This window comes from Panthera tigris, chromosome B2, assembly GCF_018350195.1.
Source record: "Panthera tigris isolate Pti1 chromosome B2, P.tigris_Pti1_mat1.1, whole genome shotgun sequence".
Classification (NCBI taxonomy): domain Eukaryota; kingdom Metazoa; phylum Chordata; class Mammalia; order Carnivora; family Felidae; genus Panthera; species Panthera tigris.
The window spans coordinates 83,965,356-83,986,470 of record NC_056664.1 but is presented as its reverse complement, the minus strand read 5'-3'; positions in this window follow the sequence as shown (position 1 = coordinate 83,986,470).

The window sequence follows — 21,115 nt, the reverse complement described above, 5'->3', positions numbered from 1 at the left end:
AATCTGATCTAAATTTAAATATACCCCAAAACCCTGCCTTCAGTTTTTTTTAAGTTTATTTATTATTTTAGTAATGTCTGAACCCAACATTGGGCTCAAACTCACAACCCCCAGATCAAGTGTTTCAAGCTCTTCTGACTGAGCCAGCCAGGCATCTCCCTTCAATGTTATTTAAAGAAAAAATTACAAATTTTAATGTAGCTTACTACATAATGCTGCTGGATTGATCAATGATATGTTGTTAGCTACTTTAAGATGTCTTTTAATATAGTAGATTTAGAATTGCCTTTTTGTTAAGGAATTGGTGTCTGCATCTTCAAAAATCATAATTAAGTTTGTTCAGAAGGAAAGAGAATAAAATTATATGGAAAGCTACTTTTATTGGTGTGTAATTATTGAATTGTAACTTAAAAATTGTGAGATAAACATCTTCTGATAGGTTTATAGTTTTTATCCCATACAAGAGAATTGATTAACCAATGATTTCAACCATTGTAAATGTTACAGCTGTTGTTATAGCCCTTTAATTTATGGTTTAAAAAATCAATTTAAGATTTCATTTTATACAAACAAAAATATAAATAATTCAATGGGGTCAATCCAATATATTGTGTTGTTTTTTAAGAAATAACTTTGCCATAATGACATGAGTGAACATGGCAGAGTGAGGTCTCTTGGAAATTCTTCCTATTATAAGAGCAGTAAGAACCCTGGCAAAAATGGTCAGAATCAACCTTTTAGAACTCTTCAAATTAACCAGACTTTCACCAACCAAGGGAATGTTTATTTAAGGAAAAAAAAAAAAAAGCTGAATCTCATTAAGAAAAACAAGCCTTATGGCATTTTAACACCATCTAATCCAATTCTTCTCTTTTCAGCTTTCAGTAGCCTTTGAAATCAACAACTACAATTAGGGGGAAAATCAGCAGTCTGGTGGAAATGGGAGGAGGCAGCATGGGATTGGAGTACTTTCAAAGCCCCATTCTCAGGGAATTGTCATTATTTGACTTATCTGTGATTCTCAGGAAGACCCCATTTAAAAGGCCGTATTTATTGGACCTGACTCTGAGCTTGCTCAGTCCAATCAGTCTTCTCCTATGGGACATTTGTCAACAACAATCAGAGGCAATTGTTGAATTTTTGAACAACTGTTGAATTGCTCAAGGCAGTGGATAATAGTTGAGGAAAACAATAGCCTAAACAAATAAACTTAAAAGAAAATACTGGAATATGAGATATCCATATGGTACTTTTAAGGTTCCAACATATTCCAAGGAATCTAGAAGGGCATATACCTGTGTAGGGTTGTGCACATGCCAAGATTGTTATGCATTCTCAGGAAATATTAACAGCCTCCAAAACCTCAACTCTGGCTAACTTGAGGCTCTGCCCAAGAAGATGTGAAGGCTAAGGTGTAGTTGAAACTACCTGTGGGAGGCTTGATTCACATGAACACAGAGCCTCTTGGCAAAGACTAGGAGACTTATTAGTTCCAGGACAAAAAAAGGCCGTTAATAGACACTGCTTCTGAGGAAATCAGATGCTGGAATTACTAGGTAAAAATTTAAGTTAGTTATCTTAACTATGTTCAAAGGACCAAAGGAAGCCATGAAAAGGAAGTGTAAGAACAATGTCTCATCACATAAAGAATATCAATATATATAGAAACTATGTATAACAAGAACCAAATAGGGGCACCTGGGTGGCTCCACTGGTTAAGCAACCAACTCTTGATTTGGGCTCATATTGTGATCTTATGGTTCAGTTAGTGAGTTTGAGCCCCACATTGAGCTCTGCAGTGACAGTGTGGAGCCTGCTTAGAATTCTCTCTCTCTCTCTCTCTCTCTCTCTCTCTCTCTCTCTCTCTCTTTCTACCCCTCCACTACTCATGCTCTCCCTCTCTCTCAAAATAAGTTAATAAAAGATAGAACCAAGTAGAAATACTGGAGGTAAAAAATTTAATAATTTAAATGAAAATTAACTGGAGAGCCTGAACAGCAGATTTGTGCTGGCAAAATAAAGAAATTCAGCAGACTTGAAGATAGGTAAATTGAGATGTTATGGTTCAAGGAAATGTTGGCAAAAAGAATGTGTAACAAGTCAACAGTCTCAGGATCCATGGGACATTATAAAGCGTATCAAAAGCCACATGACTGAAGTTCCAGAATGAGAAGAAACAGAGAAAAGAGCAGAAAAAAATATTTGCAGAAATTAAAACCAAACACTTGACAAATTCAACAAAACACACTAATCTAAATAGCCAATAAGGAAAATAAACTCCAATTAGGGTAAATTCAAAAAGACTCACACTAGACACATCATAAGAAAACAGCTTAAAGACAAAAACAAAGATAATATCTTAAAAACAGCAAGGGAAAAGCTTTCATCTAGTAGAGGGAATACTCAAAATTGAGCTACTGTCTTCTCATCAGAACCATGGAGGCCAGAAAGCAGTGGGATGATATATTCAAAGTGATGAAAGAAAAAAAAAGCAACAAAACAAACAAACAAAAACAAAGTGGTGAAAGGAAAAGACTTTCAACGAAGAATTTTCTCTTTTTTGATGTTTATTTATTTACTTTTGAGAGAGAGAGTATATGCACATGTGCAGGCAGGAGCAGTGGAGGGGCAGAGAAAGAGGGACACCGAGAATCCCAAGCAGGATCTGTGATGTCAGCACAGTGCCCAAAGTGGGGCCTGAACTCACAAACCATGAGATCACGAACCTGAGCCAAAAATCAAGAGTCACTTAAATAGATGAGCCACCCAGATCCCCTCAACTATGAATTTTCTACTCAGCAAAACTATGCTTCAAAAATGAAGGAGGAGGGGCGCCTGGGTGGCGCAGTCGGTTAAGCGTCCGACTTCAGCCAGGTCACGATCTCGCGGTCCGTGAGTTCGAGCCCCGCGTCGGGCTCTGGGCCGATGGCTCGGAGCCTGGAGCCTGTTTCCGATTCTGTGTCTCCCTCTCTCTCTGCCCCTTCCCCGTTCATGCTCTGTCTCTCTCTGTCCCAAAAATAAAAAAAATAAAAAAAAAAAAAATGAAGGAGGAATCAAATATTCCCAGATAACCAACAATTGAGAGTCATTGCCAGACATGCCTTACAAGAAATATAAAAAAACATCCTGTAGGCTGAAGGGAATAACGTTAGAGAGGAACTTCTACAGGAAGAAATAAAGAGCACTGGTAATTACATAGATAAAAGTAAAATACAGTACAAATGTAATTTTTGTTTGAAACTCTTTTTTGTCTCCTATCCTATTTAAAAGATGTCTGGATAAACAATGATTTGTGTTTATGAACATAAAATGAATTGAGATAATTTGTGTGAGAAGATAATACAATGTATGAGTGAAAGATATAGCTATATAAGAGCAAAGTATTGTGTAGTATTGTATTTAGGGTGGTATTATTGCGGACTCATTTATTATAAGTTAAAACATTGCCATTCACAGATAATCCCTAGGAAAATTACTAAGAAGTGATAAGGGAATTTGACAGTAACAGTAGAAAATATTTATTCAACACAAAACAAAATGGTATTGGAAGAATAAAGGGATAGATAGGGCATAAGACTTGTTGGAAAAAAAATAACCAAAGGAGTGGAAATAAATGAAACCGAGATTAGAAAAACAACAGAAAAAAATCAACAAAAGCAAAAGTTGTTTCTTAATTTTTATTTATTTATTTATTTATTTATTTATTTATTTATTAGCAAGAGCATGAGTGGGGGAGAGTGGCAAAGCGGGGAGAGAGAGAAAATCGTAAGCAGGCTCCACACTGAGTGTGGAGCATGACATGGGGCTTGATCCCACAACCCTGGGAGCATGACCTGCACTGAAATCAAGAGTTCGATGCTCAACCAAATGAGCCATCCTGGTGCCCCAAGGGTTGTTTCTTTAAAAAGATCAACAAAATTGACAAATTATTATGTAGACTGAGCAAGGGAGGTTAAAAAAAAAAGATTCAATATACTGGAATTGGGAATGAAAGAGGAAATCACTACTAAACTTATAGAAATAAAAGCTATTTTAAGGGAATACTACAAACAGTTGTATGAAAACAAATTAGATAACAAAAATGAAATGGACACACTTCATAAACTACATACATACATAAACTAATGATACTGACTCAAGAAATAGAAAATCTGAATAGACTTGTAATAGGCCAAGAGAGTAAACTAGTAATCAAAACAACTTTCCACAAAGAAAACACCAAAACCAGATGACTGTACTGGTGAAATCTAACAAATATATAAGAATTGACTTCAGTACTTCCCAAATGCTGCCAAAAAATAGAAGAAACATTTGCAAACTTATTCTGTAAGTCCTTTTGTCACCTGGCCACAAAAACAGACAATGACATTGCAAAAAAAGAAAACTACAAACTAATTTTACTTATGAGTATAGAAGTAGAAGTTCTCAATAAAAACTAGTAGACTGAATCCAGCAAGATACAGAAAGGAGTATATACCAGAAACAAAGTGGATATATCCAAGGAAGGGAAGTCTGTCTCAAAATACAGAAATCAATCACTAGTACACACTTATTAACAGAATAAAGAACAATAACCACATGATCAATAGCTGCAAGAAAAAGTATTTAACAAAATTCAACACCCTTTCTTAATAAAAAGTACAACATAAACTAAAAATACAGAGGAACTTAATCTATAAATGGCATCTGCAAACAACCTACAACTAACTTAATAGTGAAAAACGGAAAGCTTTTCTACTAAGATTAGGAACAAGATAAAGCTGTCCCCTCTTACCACTAATATTAAATATTTTACTGGAAATTCTAGCCAGGGAAATTTAGAAAAAGAAATAAAAAGACATCCAGATTAGAAGGGAAGACTCAAACGTATCTCTGTTTACACAATTCATGGTCTTCAATATACAGAAAATCTCAAGGATTTTACAAAAACTATTAGAGCTAATAAAGGCCGCAGGATATGAGATCAATATACAAAAACTATTATAATTGTATACACTAGAAAACAACAAAAATGAAATTATGAAAACTGTTCTCATAAAGCATGAAGTGAAATAAAATGCTTAAGAATAAAGTCAGCAAAACCAAGTGTAGGACATGTACACTGAAAACCACATCACTGAAATAAATTTAAGCCCTAAATGAATGGAAAGACATCCGTTGTGTATTGGAAAACATAGTTTTGTCAAGATGTCGTATTTCCCAAATTAATCTGTAGATTCGACGCAATTATAATAAAAATCCCAGCTGTTTAAGAACAGTCTTTTAAACAAATGGTTCTGGAACAACTGGATATCTACATGCAAAAAATGAAGGACGCCTACCTCACAGCATATAAAAAATAAACTCAAAATAGATCAAATATCTAAATGTCAGAGTTGAACTATAAAACTCTTAGAAGAAGCCATAGATTTTGGATTAAGCAATGGTTTATTAAATATGACAACTAAAGCACAACTAACCACTGCAAAAATACATAAATTGTTATAATTATAATATATATTGTTCTTATAATTGTATAACAATTTTATAACATAAATTGTATAACAATTATAAAATTGTTATAATAATAAATTATTATTATTATTAGTAGTAGTAGTATCATCTTCAGAGAACACTATCAAGAGAGTGCAAAGACAACTCAGAATAGGAGGAAATATTTTCCAACCACATACAAGTGGTATGTGATGCTGAATATTACATGATTATGACTGAGCCAGTGGTTCTTAAAATTAGCTTTGATATATAAGTGCTTTGGATTACAAGCATGTTTCTGGAACGAAGTATGCTCACAAACCAAGGTTTTACTGTAAACCAGTTAAAAATGGGCAAAATATTTGAATAGACGTTTCTCAAAAAAATGATATAGAAGTGAATAATAAGTATGTGAAAAGATGCTCAACTAGTTTAGCAGATAGAGAAATACATATCAAAACCACAAGATAAAAATTCCATGCCCACTAGAGTAGCTATAATAAAAATGACAGACAATAACAGGTGTTAAGGAGGATGTGAAAAAATTGGAAAAGTCCTACATTGCTGGTGGGATGGTAAGTTAAGCAGTTGCTTTGGAAAACTGTTTAGCATTTTCTCAAAAATTGAACACAGTTGCCAAATGACCCAGTATTCCATTCTTAGGTATATACTCAAGAGAGTTCACAACGTTTGTCCACACAAGAACTTGTACACGAATGTTTACAGCAGCATTAATTCCTCAAAGCCAAAATGTAGTAACAATTCACGTATCCATTAGGAGGTGAATGGATAAACAATATATGCTACGTTCATACAATGGAATATTATTCAGCCTTAAAATAAAGATGAAATATTGAGTAATGGTACAAAATAGATGAAATTTGAAAACACTGTATTAAGAAGCCAGATACAAAAGGCATCATATTACATGAATTTACTGATATGAAATATCCAGAATTGGCAAATCCACAGAAACCATAGTGGATCCCAAGGGCAGGAGAACTGGAGAATGAGGAGTGTTGCTAACGAGTATGTTATGGAAATTTTCTGGAATTAGAAAGCGATACTGATTGTACAACTTTGTGAATATACTAAAAACCACTTATGTGTAAACTAAAAGGATGAATTTTGTGGTATGTGAAGTATATCTCAGTAAAAAGGGGCAAAAGTGAACTTTGCCTTCTATAATCCTATAATCAGTTACTTGTCTTATAACAACATTTTTGGGGAAAAATGGATATCGTACAAGATATATAAATATTGTAATGATAAAATCAGTGATGTATGGCCTGTCTGAAGCTGTCAACTACAATTGTGTCTACAACTTGAAAATTTAATTATATCTACTATGTTCTTAGTGATATTTTCCATTCATTTTGATTATTCTTTTAAAAATATTTTGTACTCTCTTCAGTTAGGTAGATAGACCATTATAATTATTTAAATACTTTTAAAAGTAATTATATGTAGAAACTCCAAGATGAGATTTAATGAGTTAAAAAATGGTTCAGTTTTTTGATGGAAAGAAACAAGTTTTTTTTTAATAGCAAAAAAATAAGAATTTGAGGACACAAATTGGTTTATTTTATCCCCCTTATTTGTACTTTTCCTTAATTGAAACTTAGATACATAGAACTGAATTCATCACAATTCTTTATTCATAGCACATTATCATCATGTGTCTATCCATAGTCCATTTTCAACATTCAACATTCATAGTGAATGATTTTTCATTCATATACTTTGTAATATATTAAATCACCCTAAACATATCATCTAACTTCAGAACTACCACACTCTCTTACTTATATCGAATTATGTAAACCTCCCTGTATCATCTCCAAGTCTTCTTGTCAGAAGTAACTACTATTTTTATGTTACTATTTTCTCATTTTTCTCACATATAATTAATGCCTAAATAATATATAGTTAATTTTTACTTGATTTTAATCTATATAAAATGATATAGCATATACTACTAAGAGTTTCTCTTCCAATATTAATATGACGTTAATACGATTAATCATTGTTAAGCATATCTGCTATTTATTTACTTTTACTGCTGTATAATATATTATTGACTCAGTATACTTTATTTTTTATCCATTTTGGTCAATTAGTATTTCAGTTTTTTCCAGCTTTCCTGGTAATAGAATGATCACTTCTGTAAAAATTCTTATTCATGTTTTTTGTTATACATGACCTGAAATTGTTCCTTTATGATTTCCGATGTTATAAAATATTGCCAATTTGTTTTAAAAAGTGGTTGAAAACTCTCACTGGCAATGTTTTAGCAATACAGATTGTGTACAGACCCTCAAATCTTTGATATAGTCAGTTCTCTTGTATTGTGCCATTCAAATGTTTCTAAAGTGGTATCTCATTTATGTTTTAATTTGCTTTTCTTGGCTAATAGTAAGATTGAATATCTCTTAATAACCTCATAAGTCATAAATATTGTATAATACACCCATTCATGATTTATTACCTCTTTTTTCTTTTGGTTCATTGGTCTTTTTACTTAATTAATATGAAGTTTTTAGAATTACATATTTATTCTTGATACAAGTCCTTTGTGACTGTGTGTCACAAATATCTTTTATTTTAAAGCACATCTTTCACTTTTTCTAAATGTCTTTGATGAATTAATTTTAATTTTAATGCTATATCTACTATTAGCTTCCTTTATGATTACTTTGTACTTATTAAAATGTCTTATCTGTCCCCAAATCACAAAGATATACACTGTATTTTTTCAAAAAATTTAAACATTTTCCTTCTCATATCTAAATTCTTAATTCAGTTAGAGTTTATTTTTGTGTATGAGATGAGTAAGGGTGTTTCTTCCAGCCCTATTTATTGAAATATTCTTTTTTTCTCCGATGATTTTTTTCATTTCACTTGTATCATATCTCAAGGTTTTAAGCTGATGTGAGTCTAGGCTCTCATTGGGTTCCACAGATCAGTTTATAGTCATCCCTTCACCAATACCAAGCCATTTTGATTGTAATATTTTATGGTAACTTATAAAGTTACCTTATTCTTTTTTGTTGTTTGTGGATCTTAAAAAAAATTTAATGTTTATTTTTGAGAGAGAGACAGAATGTGAGTGTGGGAGGGGCAGAGAAAGGGAGACACAGAATCTGAAGCAGGCTCCCGGCTCTGAGCTGTCAGCACAGAGCCCAATGTGGGGCTTGAACCCACAAGCCATGAGATAATGACCTGAGCTGAAGTCAGATGCTTAACCGGCTGGGCCACCCAGGCGCCCCATTAGTGGATCTTCTTGACACTATGTTCCTCCATATACAGTTTAGGCTATCCTTTCCTAATTCAGGGAAATTATTATCATTTCTTCAAATAATTCCTCTCTGTTTTTGCCAACTTATTTGATCTTAATGTTGTGTTTCTACTTTTATCTTCCATAGCTCTTAAATTTTACATTTGCTCTTTCTTTATCCTTCTTGTTTCCTCCCGAGAGGATTCCTTAATATGATTGACTAAACAACTTGATCTTCAGCTGAATTCTATCTACCGTTCCCATTTATCATGTCTTTTTTGTGTTTTTACAACTGATACTTCCACCTGGCTCTTTTAAGACTTTCTCATTCTAACCGAATTTACTAGTATAACTTACTTTTCTTATATTTTTGTTCTGACTGTTGTAATATTTCTGTTTCCAATGATATATAATGTCCAGTCTTTCTTCCTTTGAAAGTAATCTTTAAATATTTAGCTTTCTTTATTGTATAAGTCCTTATCTTCCTGAGTCTATCACCTACTCTGTTTTACAGTATGTATTAAGGGGTTTAAGGCTAGCCCCTGGTTCAAGTGAGTTCAAGGAGGCCGTGGAGGATGATCCCTTGCGTGGAGAGCTCCAGGCCCCATGAAATCATTGTTAATTGCACGTACTTACTATAATTTCCACAAGGTTAGTTTTAGGACTTCACCTTAAATCCTGAAAAGGAGCAGCATTGGGAAAAGGCAATGTTCTTAGAAAAATCATTTTAAAAAAATTACAGAAAATCAATCACATCTCAACCCTGTCCTTCAGCAGCTCATCCAAAGGGGATTTTTGTGGATCTTTGATACCACCCACTGACCTCAGCAGAAAGGAGCAACTAATGACTGTTCTAAGGTGGTAGTGGTGGGAGGGAAGATGGAATATGGGTATGAATAACAAACTCCAACGAATTTTCATCTTCATCATTCTCTCACTACCATGGCTGCCCTAAGTCTGTCTAGACTACAACCACCCACAATCCACACAACTTTTTCAAAATCATCTTCTGTCTCATTGTGTCTTCCAGTTCTTGTCTTGCTATTTTACTTTTATTTTATTTTACAATTCTATTCTATCTTATTTTATTTTACTTTATTTACCATTTTATTTTATTTTAAATTATTTTATTTTATCTGTGATCCAGAGAGAGGGGCAGAGAGAGAGAGAGAGAGACAGAGAGAGAGAATCTTAAGCAGGCTCCGTGCTCAGTACAGAGCCCGATGCAGGGCTTGATCCCACACCCCTGGGATCAAGACCTGAGCTGGAATCAAGAGTCAGACACCCAACTGACTGAGCCAGCCAGATGTCCCATTTTTAAATTTAATTTAAATTAATTTTAATTTTGGGGGGATCTCTTAGCTTTTGATGTTGTTGCTATATTGTGGATGCCACTCTCTCCTCTCTCCTTTCAAAAGCATAGCTTTTGAGAGAGGAGGCTAATTCCCATTATGACAGAAGGTGCTAATTCCCAAGATATATAATGACAGCTGTCCTTTTTTCCTCTTCACTTCACTTCATGTATATTTGTGAGTTTTCCTTATTTCAGAAAATAATGACATGGGCTAGTATAAGTATTTTTAAGTGCACTGTTTTGACTTTATCTGCATTAGGGGGAGAAACTGCTTTAATAAAGAACAGTTTGACTTTCTCATCACAGAAACTAAAGAAATGTGACACTCTTTTACTATGACAGTGGTGGAAAAGAAATTGACAGGATATGCATAGGGTTTCTATGAAATTCCTCTGTACACTGGAAAGCACTTAAATTTTTTAGCAGCTATCGTATCTTAGTTATGAACCAACAATGACTTTTTTTCTCCTGAAGTCCACTAAAGCGAAGTTAATCCATCCATACTTTTACACTTTTCCCTTTGCTCCAGTAATATTACTAATGGAATTGGGGGAAAAAACTTTTAATCTGTCATGCTGCCATCACAGTTCAATCCTACTTTGCCTAGTCTAGGTTCAGAGAATTCTCTTGAGGTCTTTTTATCCTTGGTGAATTTTTTACCAAATTACATTCAATAATTGTCTAAGTCATTACCGATTCATTTATTGCCTATTTAAAAAAAATGTTATAGATGTTGGACTTAATACTACTATAACTATGATAAAAGTTATTATAATGCTGCCCTTCAGCCATTTTTTTATACAAAACAATACTACATTCTCCATTCCTCTCTCCCTCTCTCTCCCTATCTCCCTCCCTTCTCCACCCTTCTCTTTCTCTCTCTCTCCCCCCTTCCCCTCTTCTTCATACACACTTCAATCCACAAGTACAAAATGCAGTGCTTTTGTTTTAGTTCCAGCATAATATATATCCGATGTTCTATTATTTTCAGGTGTACAATATAGGGATTCAGCAGTTCTGTACATTACTCACTGCTCATTGCAAGTGAACTCTTAATCCCCTTCACCTATTTCACCCATCTCCCCACCCACCTTAAAATGTAGTTTTATGAGCATGGAGAGAAAAAAAGAGAGAGAGAGGCAAACAAAAAACCAGACTCTTAATTATAGAGAACAAACTGATGGTTCCCAGAGGGGAGGTAGGTGGAAGGATGGGTGAAATAGGTGATGGAGAGGAAGGAGTGCACTTGTTGTGATGAGCACCGGGTGTTGTATGAAGTGTTGAATCACCATATTGTACACCTGAAACTAATATTATACTATGTTAACTAACTGGAATGTAAATAAAAACTTTTTAAAAACTAAGAAGTAAGCAAAACCAAAAAAATAATAAAGGTATTCACTAACTATATAAAAAATGCAGTTTTAATTATTTTCTGGAAGACAGTGAGGTGCATTTGTAGTGATCCTCTGGAATAAGCTCTTCTGATAGTTTTCTGCCAAGGGCACACAGGTTAGAGATGACTGGCTAGCACATGGTAGGTAGTTTGTTCTCATAAGCTAAAGGAGCTAATTGGATAATTCTGGGTAGAAACTGCGACTTTATTAGCAACAACGTTTGCAAAAGTGGTAGGGAATTGTTATATAACTGCTTAAACACCAAAAGAGGGAACATTTTCATCAATGATAAGTGAATGTTGTATACATGCTATTAAGTAGTAAAAACAGAAATAAACACCAAATGTTTTATTTTTAAATCAATAGTCAAATTTAATGATCAGATTTATATATGTATATATAAATGTATACACACGCAAACACACATACATATATATATAATACACATGAAAAATTAATCACTATTTGAAATGGTGATAGTAAAAGGGATTTTGAGATACGGTAATGCATGAATATCTGAGGGACATAAATTACCATTCAATACAACTAATACTCATAAATGCACTCATTGACAATAGAAGAATAATAGTTTCAGAACACTACATATTGACTTGACTAAATGTTATTTGACTAAAAATGTCTGTTTCACATAACACCCTAAACAATACTTTCCTCATATTTAATTATATGTGTATTTCAATACAAAAAAATTGTTTTTAGCTCTTAAAAATTGGGGTGCAAAAGTATTTGATTGATAGTTTAAAGTTTAAATCTATTAATTTTTCCTTCCCTTTCCCCCATGCTAGATATCCAAAATCAATACATTAAAGTCTGCCAGCTGTAATAAATGCATGATAGCTAAAACAGATTTTCTGACCACAAGCTATATATTTTGAAGTGATTCAACCATGTTTATGAGAAAATGTATCTATTTTTAAATCCAGTTCTTTTCTGAGTTAACTTATAGTCTCTTTCTGTTGAGTGATATTCCTCATACATTGAGTTCAATCAGTGTATCAGAATTTCACAATATATATCTTAAACTTAATGTTTAGAGACTTTTTAAGGAAATGTTTTATGAATCTGTAAAATATTTTAATAAAATGTAGCACTTATAGAATAGCAATTATATTTCAGCTTTCATTTATGTTTTGCAGTAAACTACTGTTTATCATCTGCCGACATCTACCTGTTGTCCCTCATCCTTCTTACCATGCCTCTCCTCCCTTGCTTCTTTAGGAAGCAGCTATGAGTTCCTTGTGGAATTACCAATAATTCATACAGTTCAAGTGAGGTTGACCCCTTCTACATCTTTGGGTGTGGACATAGAGCTCAGCAAATTGAGCATTTTGTTTTCCTGGATACAGTGATTTATTCAGGGACGGGCATGTGACACATGCAATGCCAAGAAGGATAGGGAAATGCAATCCTGGGACTTATGTTTAAACAGTTGGTCCAAACAAAATTAACCTCAAGGCTTCTGGGTGGCACAGTCAGTTAAGCGTCCAACTTTGGCTCAGGTCATGATCTCCCGGTTGGTGAGTTCAAGCCAGGCATCAGGCTCTGCACTGATAGTGGGATTATCTTTCCCTCCTCCTCTTTCTCTGCCCCTCTCCAACTTGCATGCACCTGCATGCTCGCTCTCTCTCTCTCTCTCTCTCTCTCTCAAAATAAACAAGTAAAGAAATAAACAAAAACAAAATATTTTTTTTTAACTTAGCCTCTGATAATGGCAGGCTAGATTACTTTACACCTATCAACCACCCAAAAACAACAAAAAATAGCTAGAAGGCTAATATAAAGCACCTCTTTAAAAGGACTGGGGCATTACCAGTGCAGCAAGTAAACTCCAGAAGGTGAGTCTGACACTTGGCATCACTTTCTTCTCAGGGATTGCCAGGAAGCAGAGAATGGGAATTCAGCTGAGAATCTGAGCTGGAAGATGTGGTTGAGAGGCTGAGATGTAGAATAAAGTTTTAATTAGTTTCCTAAAAGGTCGGGAGCAGGGGAACTCAAAGCAGTTGGGGTACTGATAAATGCCCTGGGATTTCATTTGGGAAAATAAAGATCTAAAGCCTATGAGTAAGGTCATACCAGAATAGTTGTGACAGGCCTAAACAAGTTTTACATTAACTCAGGTCCTAATGGGTTAAAGGCAGTGGTTCTTAAGCAGGGGTGACACCAGAGTCAGCCCCAGGGGACGTTTGACCATATATGGAAACAGTTTTGATTGTCAGAACTTGGGAAAATGCTACTGGCATCTTTACAAAACAAAGAATTATCCAGTCAAAAGTACAAATAGTTCCGAGGTTTAAAAACCCTGGTTTTAGATGACTTGCCCTAGCCAGACAGGGAAAAGGAAACTCTGGATGAATATATCACGTATTCCTTAAAATTACCTCTGTAATTTGTATACTAAATTTCCCTACTCGATTAAAATTCAATCAAAATAATTCATAATAAAAAATAAATAACTAAAAACCAAGAGAAAAAATAGGTAATAAAAACATTAAATAGAGGTTTAGAAATTGGAGTATTTAGCCTCTGATTCTAAAAGAATAGTGCATACTTAAGAGTTATAATGACAATAAATGTTGACAGAAACCTAGAGACTATAGAAAATAGTTAAATGGAGTCTAAAACTGCAAATCAATACAACTCTTAAACTATGGATTGGCACACAGGGAAAAAAATATTACGAAGGATATAGGGATTCGAACACCATAATACCTAACCTTAGAGCATACTTGGCCTTTATGTATATAACACTGAAGACAACACATTTGTTTCAATTGTTCCTGGTGCATTTATAAAAAGTAACCATATACTCGCTCCACAAAGCAAATAAACTTCAAACAGCTTGTAGGGATAGATCATATACATAGTAGGTTCTCTGATCACGATGGTATTAAGTCAAAATCAATAAGAAAAAGATAACTAGAAAGCAGTAATACATTTGAAAATTAAGACGTACTCTTGTAACTACCTAATATTACACAAGAAAATGCTTATTAAATGTTTTAGCAAATTCTAGGTATATACTGTTAGACTTTTACATTTGTTATTCTTCTAGCATACAATCCTGTACTTTGTTTCTAAAAATAAAGTAATATATTCTGTAGGTCTATGTAAATGTTGCCTTCCTTAAACTTTTCAACTCTAGTTTCCATTATTTGGATCCATTCTCAGGAGGTGTTCCACTTTGTGTAACATTGTGGTTGCCTGGAACCCCACTTTGCATTCTAACTTCAACACAGGTTGAAGCATTTCTGTTTCTTAACGTTTAGGGGGTGCTGGGTGGCTCAGTTGGTTGAATATCGGACCTTGATTTCAGCTCAGGTCATGATCCCAAGGTTGTGGGATTGAGCCCCATGTTGGGGGCTGCTTGAGATTCTCTCTCTCTCTGGAGCTGCTTGAGATTCTCTCTCTCTCTCCCTCTGCCCCTCTCCCCTGCTTGCTCTCTCTCTCTCTCAAATAATAAGAAAAAAATTAGATTGGTTTTCAAATGAACTTTTTTTTTTAATTGAAGGGTAACTCCGTACAGAAAAGTATGCAGCATAAATACATCTCTCTACATATAGATGAATTTCAAATGAGTACAGACCATATAACCACCACCCTGATGAAGAAATAAAACATAGTCAGCATCTAGAAATTCCTTTTGCTCCATTGGGTAAAAGGAGCAATCAAAGTGGAAATTAGAGAACACTGAAAGTACTACCAATTAAACTTGTAGGCTGCAGTTAAATGACATGATTAGACGACAAAAAATTGTGGACATGCCCTGAACACTCATCCAATGAGGGATTATCTGAAATTTTGAGCAGGCTAATTTTATACTATTTTAGGAAGCTTAAATAGCCAGTTATACAGAGTGACCTATAAAGAAAGTGAAGTCAATAAATACAAAAATGAGGTTACAGTAGTAACTCAAAAGTGAGGCTTTTATTTGGAGATAATCATAGTGAAAGTTGGAAATGGGGTTGAGGAGAGACAAAGATACAGAGGAATCATTGATTAGCTGATGAGAAGGAGAAGGAAGAGCAAAGGGTAGCATTATGACTTTGTTTCTGAATGCCAGTGACAAGAGAAATAAGGCAGAAAAATGATTTTAGATAGAGGGACATTAATTGCTTTGGTCAACTTCTTGATTATGATATTTTATTTTTGCCACTAAAAATAAAAACAAAATTACGAGCCAGATGTGTCTAGTAATAGATTAGCATTGTATGGCAATCTTAAAAAATGTGTTTTTAAAAAGTGGTTTGGTCTTTCCATAGAGAGAGGGAAATCTGTATGCATGCTGGCAGAGCATGTCTAGACCATCTATCCTCAGTCCAATAGAATGGAAAAAGTACATTTTACACAAATATCAGAAATGATTAACTAAAACTGGAACTGCTTATGACAACTGATGAAAGTAATTCTTAACCTGGATTCATATTCAGATTTACTACATGTATTTCCCTGTGTAATTGTAAAATGGAATACAAACCTGAGAAAAGGTGAGTGGAAATTTTCAGAGAGGCTTTAAAGATATATGGGCCACAGGAATGTTCAAGAAGAAGGCTTCTAATTTGATCTCCTTTCAGCTTCTATTTGAGGCAAGTGAGTGATGCTGTCATTTCTCCAGATGTTAATATTCAGAAAACTCTGTTACTGTACTGGAAAATGCATCTGAAGATTACATGAGTAGACAGCTTGGGACAGTTCAGTTTTAGACCTGCTACACGAATGCTGTATCTGAGCAGAATCACGGATCAAGTTTGTCATTTCATTCATTCATTCATTCATTCATTCATTTATTTATTTATTTATTTATTTATTTATTTATTTATTTATTTATTTATTTAAATAGAGAGAATGCATGCACACATAAGCAGGGCAGGGAGAGAAAAAGGGAGAGAAAAATCCCAAGCAGGCTCTGTGGTGTCAATGCAGAGCCCAACACACGGCTTGATCTCAGGAACTGTGAGAAGAACCTGAAAAGAATCAGAGGCTTACCGGACTGAGCCACCCAGACGCTCCAGGTTTTTCCATTTTGGCAAATAACGGTTAATTGCTACATTGATTGAATGTGCTTTGCTTTCTAAGTGCTTATGATCACTTTCTTTTACTACACATGAGACCTTGTTTGGCTTTAACATCGATTTCATTATTTGGATACCACCCCTCTTTTTTTCTTTCACCAGTTATAAAACATTTCTAATTGTATTTTTAAAATCCTGTAATCTCCTTTTTCAGCATTCATGAGTGTGCAAAGTTCTTATGTGTGTAAAAAAGTGGCTTAGGTATATAGGACAGAAGAGTTGGCTGAAGTGTCCAGTCTTGTAACTCTGATACATGTTCCCCAAATTAGAAAATAAGCTTTATATCAATTAAGTTTAGCTAAGCTAGCCAAGAATTTAAACATATTAATAAAAATTCTTTTAAGTTAGCTGTTAATTTATGATAATTATGTTAATTTATCTCTAAATTGCCTCCAGTACCTAGAAAGAGTAATTATTTCCACAAAATCATATAAAACAAATCCAAAAATTTGTAATGTTAATGTAACATTTAATTTATACAAAATATTGTATCATATTTATTTAGAGATAATAGGAAAGAGTATTATTCTTTGCCTGAGATATCACAAAGTTCAAATTAGTGAAGTTTTAGTTCATGAGTACTTACTACATAATTTTTTAAGATAAAATTTAAATTCTGAGGATTTTTTATTTTAAACAGATACCATTGGATGATTCTATATCCTGGTTTAAAGAGTAACTTAATATATACAGCCATGTAGAAAACACTCTTCAGATCAGTGAGGTCACCATGTATAAAGGCGTGTTGCTACTGCTGAATCAGTCAGAAGCAAGAACTCTATAAAGCAAGTCACTAGGGGATGTGTCATAGTTTTTCCCAGCTGTAAATTTCTCTATGCATGTGTTACAAACATGCCTGACACTAAGTATGACTGTTATAGCTTAGCATTCATTTCCCCTGATATATTGACACTGGAGTGAAACATGGCAGCCTGGGACAAAGAGATTTGGTGTTCTCACGGTGAATCACCCCACACCGGCTACTGATAAGCAGTACCACAAATCATGGATAGCTGGCAAGGTCCTATGCCCTAATTTGTTTTTAAAATTTTCATTCAGGCAGTGTAACTTCATTACATCCCTGCAAGCAAGACCCCAGGCATTGTGTGAGGGAGATTTACAGCCAAGTAAGACAGCCATTTCAGACTGCAGAGAAATCCCTGCCCCTGCACAGTGTCTGCAACTTTTCCTTAGTTTGGTGAAGTACATTTCTTACGATATTTACTTTTTTTTAATGATAGATTTTTTTTTCTTCATTTGACTGGATGAGGGAATTTACTGCTGGATGTAAAGAAACACTCATTATCTCTGGTCACGGTCTTATTGAAAATCGATGTGTAAAAACTCTCTAATATCCTTTATTGGTATTCCTTAATCATAGTTTTCCTTTTCCTGTGAAAAGGTAAAAAGAATTCAGCAGATTGACTCCAGGTGAGGATATACATTCTGACATAGAGCTTGAAGTATGATGGAGAAAGAATGTATCATGTCAAACACCTTCAGCCATACTGTTGACAAACCAAATCTTGTCAAGTACTGGACAGCTTGCTTTCCCACCAAACTGCCTCTCCTGCTTGAGCCACGCATTAAAACCTGGCAGATCAACTTTTAACACTGACAGAAATGTTGTTGCCTACTTACTACAGCTTGGAGAGTGAACAGTCCAACTGACCTATTAAAGAACTTTGACACCCATAAACAATTTATAAAAACTTCGATTTGGCACAGTGAAAACAACTCAACTGAAAAGACTTTGAGCAAGAGCATATCAGAGAGAAAACCCATTTCCTAGAAAAGGATATATTTCTCAAACAAAAGAGCCGTTTAAAAATAACATATGATTTATTGATTAGAAGTAATCAAAGAGTTCTACCCTTCCTTTTCTGTTGAATTTGTTTAACATAAAGAATGTCTGAATTGCTTTTTAAAATATTTCTTTTTTTCTGCCCTACTGATGTAGTTAATGTAACTACACATGGTAGAAATTTTGTAGAATATTGAATCCTCCTTTGACTTCCAGAACAATAATTATATTTTGAACACATAATTAGATTTAATCCAAAGCTGAAAGGGTGGTTTAAAGAGATTAAGCTAAAAACAAGTCTTGCTTAGTTGTAAATCCAAAAATATGTATATAAAAGTTTCTTAATATTCAAATGTATGTTTGAAATCATTCAGAGTTGAATCTTGGATGATACATTCATTTTACTCTCATGTGTTTCTCATTTTCTGCACTGAAACTGGACTTCAGTTTCAGCCTAGAAACGGGCATGTCAATATAATGCAAAAGACTGTTTGTCATAACTTCAGTGGATGCTTCATCCATATACTTTTGAAAAGTTTGTCAGTAATGTGACCAAGAAATATTCAGTTCTCAACCTGTAGCTCGGTGATTCTGGGTGGCGTCAGGAGAAATGCTGATGGCAGATATGTAGGCAGCATCTGTCCTTCAGGCCCTTGGCCTACGAAGGACCCAGGAGTGGTGAACTTTGACTGTCTTTAGTATTGTTTTTATATCCATGCAATAAATCCAAACTATGTCAGTTTGAGATGTTGTTGGCAACATATTTTTACATTCCCAGGAGTGAGGGGCATTATGTTTTCTCTCATATACAGGAAACCCAGAAATGTTAGACTAGAAAAAAAAAATAAAATAGAAATTAATATCTTTAACTCTATTTGAGCAAAGCCATTTTTTTACTTTTAATGAAGTAAGGATAATGAATATGCCAGTATTACTTTTGAGTTATTGCACATGTTCATTTTGAAAAGTATGCCTTTGAAGTTTATTCATTAGAATGGTGAATATTATGTTAAATGCATTTAAATTTATTTATTTTTTGTCAAAATTCACAATAAAACATGTTAATAAATGATACAACCAAATTTCTAGGGACAGTGAATAAAAAGAAATCAGATGAAGAAAAACAATACAAATTCCTTTATTTCATATTAGAATATGTATATGCTCTCTCTCTTTTTGACTTTTTATTTTCAGTGCCCCAAAGACTAGTGCAGGAATCTAAAGTTGTACTGCTCTTCTCCCTCCCAAAAGTAAATCCATTTATTTCTTTATTCAGTAGCATAGACTATAAGCAAATGCTTCAGAGAAAACACAACCCTTGCAATTGTCTGAATTTTAACTGGCTACTGTGTTTAGATTTTCAATTTTCCTTCCTTTTTCCTTGCCAGTTTTGAAGAGAGTGTTCATATGCCTCACAATATGCTGAGCTCAAGATGATCAGCCAAGTCTTGGCTTCTTTGAGAGCTTAAACCCTTTAAACTCAGTGCTCTTTCCAGCTGGCAGGTCAGCAGCACTGAGCAGACACTGCAGGTTTCTGCTTAGTTAAGTTTCCACAAATGCAGCTCTGCTTATTCTTATCAAGAAAGGGGAAAGATTATCTGCCCCATGAACAATTCTATCCATCTTCCTTTTCTTAGCTCTCTGTGTCTAATCTGTTTGGCATTGCAGGCTTTTTTTTTTCTTCTTTTATTCATAAGTTTTTGATTGACAGATATTATTAGAAACAAACAAACAAACAAACTATAAGATGTTAATGTCTTTCACTCCTGAAAGCATATATTTACTTCTCATGAAACCTGAAAATGTTTCACTTGTTTTCCCACTTTATATTAATAGACATAGTTGGCAACATAATACTTAGTAGATTTATTCTTCAGATGTTAGTTTTTATGTAGAGATTAAGTTCACAAAAAACAATGTACACTTTCTTTAAATTTATTTCACTCTTCACATCGAAACTCCATTTCAGACATTTCCTCCTTAACGCTTCAACTCTTGTTCAAACACTGACAGCTTTTCTTAGGGTTATTCAAATTGGCTACACAAAGTTGGAATGTCTGTTTTTTCTGCACATTTTCTTCAGGTCATTATTAAAACCTCAAAATAAAAATAAATGGGATTTAGGGTAGCACTTAAATCACTCGTATAGCTTATGAATGAAAATTCAGTATTGGCTGACATCAGCTTAAGCAAGATCAGGCTATGTTGCTACATGTTCTTGATTTTTGTATGCATCTGCAGATGAAATTACTGGTTTGCATTGGTTTGAGTTTGATTAGTTACTTGAATTTCCTATGGTAGAACTCTGTAAGTGGTTGAATTCAAAAAACCATGCAATGATTTCATTTATTATATGATTATTAGACTTAGTTGTGGACAAATAATAATAACTATTGATTTTGGCCTTAGGTATAACAAGAAGCCCAAAGCAATATATTTTATTTTAAATTGACTATTGTGAATTTTAAATCCCCCTTCAGCTGTCATTTATTTATTTTTATTTTTAGCTGATATATTTGGCATTTGTTTTCATGAACTTTATGAGAAAACCAAATCTTTTCCATGACTTCTTACTTATATATATTGTCCATCTATATATAGGTTGACCTACATTTTTTTGTCTTCTTAATTAATGAAGGATTTCTGGCCCAGAGATTTTTAAATGACTTTGGACAAGAAATGATCCACATCTGTGAAGTCACTCTATAATTCAAGCTTCAT